Source organism: Cyprinodon variegatus, unplaced genomic scaffold, assembly GCF_000732505.1.
Source record: "Cyprinodon variegatus isolate N-32 unplaced genomic scaffold, C_variegatus-1.0 Scaffold343, whole genome shotgun sequence".
In the NCBI taxonomy this organism is placed as follows: Eukaryota; Metazoa; Chordata; class Actinopteri; order Cyprinodontiformes; family Cyprinodontidae; genus Cyprinodon; species Cyprinodon variegatus.
Window position 1 is genome coordinate 88,916 of NW_015150796.1, and position 2,217 is coordinate 91,132.

Genomic DNA, 2,217 nt, shown 5'->3' on the forward strand with positions numbered 1-2,217 from the left:
CTGTAACTTTCCCTATTGTGGAACTATATACAGGTTTTCTATTCTATAAAAGGGGTAGAAAGATATAGGTAAATCTAAACAATGTATGTATAAAAAAATATATCTGCAAAATCTCTAATATTGAACAACAAAAAATACTTAACTTACCATATTGTAAAAAAACAGCAATAAAAAAAATAAAAATCCTATCAGATTTATAGTCCCCACACTGCAGATATATTAGAATCTGTCCTTAAATTACAGCCATATCCTTTTACACAGTAATAGATAAAAACCTTTAGATAAACCAAATATTACCGCCACATATATGACTCATTTTTCATTGATTTCAGACGGAAATATTCACAGACTGTCATGATGGGTCTCTGTGATCAAACCCACATGCAGAACACCACACGAAGCAGAGTAAAAGTTTAACAGTTTATTTAGAAAAGCACACACAGAGTAAACGGTTGCACTGGTTCTGGTACTGGTCCGGGACTTGGTTTCACAGAGTAATCTGCAGAGAGGGATTGTTTAGTTAGCCAGGTAGCAGCAATGTCTTGACAGAGTTTTGATTCTGATTTGTACCTGATGAGGTTCAGACTGATCGGTGGAGAGAGGGAACCGGTTGGGTCCAGAGACTGTGGTTCCAGCAGAGAGCTCAGCAGCGGCAGAGCTTAGCTTCAGGCTAGCGAGATTCAGACCTTCAGGAGAGAACTAGCTGGGAGATTCAGACTGAGGATCTTCAGGTTTGGCTTCTCTGGGCAGGCAGGCAGGCAGGTTTCCAAACATGAGCTCCTCCAGAGCTACAGACTTCAGTCGGGTTTTCCTATGAGCAGAGAAGACAGAGGTTGGTTAGGATCAGGTTGCTCTCTAGAGCAGACAGAGATTCTTAGTTCAAGCTGAGGCTCAGGTTCCGCTAACCAAAACTGTTCAACACTCCGGCGCTGAAGACAGATCTGGCCGCTGCTTAAGTAGTGGGTCTCCTAATCAGGTGGATCAGCCTCAGGTGTGTAGGTGGCTTCATCTCAGGAGACCCAGGGCGCTCTCTGCTGGAGAAAGGTGGCAGATCTCCAGATCCCAACACAGACTTGTATTATATTAAACTGAACTTCCAATTATTACGCCAAGTGCTTTTTTCCTCTGATCACGAAACAGCCGGCTTGCTTGGTCTTGCAATGAATCCTGGGAAAACAAAGCATAGCGAGGATACATCAGACCCGTCCTTCAAATCGGGCAAAAAGCCACCCTGTGCTCGCGCCACAGGGGAACTACAGAGAGCGTGACAATGTTAGCCTATATGGAGATAGGGATAGATAGATAGATTTAAGATAGATTTTTTTTTTTTACATCAAACTTTGCTTTTGTCGAAGAATCCTACATTTGCAGCAATTACGGGATTGCAGACCTTTGGCAGAATACCAGCTGCCTGCTTCTGCTCTAAATAGTTCTTGCACAATTTGGAGGTGTGTTTAGGGTCATTGTCCTGTTGTAGGATAAAATTGGCTCAAATCAAGCGATGTCCACTGGGTATGGCATGGCGTTGCATGGCTGTACAAATCTCCCACCTTACCAGCACCAAAGCAACCCAATGTCAGGACTCCTGTTTTTGTGTTTGTGTGTCTGTGTTTGTCTCCCTTCATCCACCAGGAGGCGCCTGGTTCTGGTCCGCCTCCTCACACACCTGCTGATGGTTTCCTCGTTAGTGTTCTTAAGCTGCTGACTGCCACTACCTCGACGTCAGAGTGTTTTCCAGTTTTGGGTACTCTAGCCAAGCTGAATTTTGCTGAGTCATACTGAGTTTTTCTCAACCTGAGTTTAACTTTGTTTTTGTCTTTGCCTCTTGGTAGGAAGTCATCCTGCAAGCTGGATTTTTCTGACCTTCTCTGCCTGGAAGAATCAACTGAGCTTCAAACTGAGCTGGGGTTCAAACAGGAGGTTTGGATCCACTTTCCCCAAGAGATCGTTTGAGCTTCTCACTGAGAATTTTCAATTCAATTCAGTTTATTTATATAGCGTCAATTCACAACACATGTCATATCAAGGCACTTTACAGTTCAACTAGATCATACAGTCAAATTGATACAAAGTTTTCCATCTAAGGAAAACCAGTTGATTGCATCGACTCATTGACTCAAATACAATCCATCACACTAAGCATGCTTGTAGCGACAGTGGAGAGGAAAAACTCCCTTTTAACAGAAAGAAACCGCCAGCAGAACCTGGCTCAGTGTG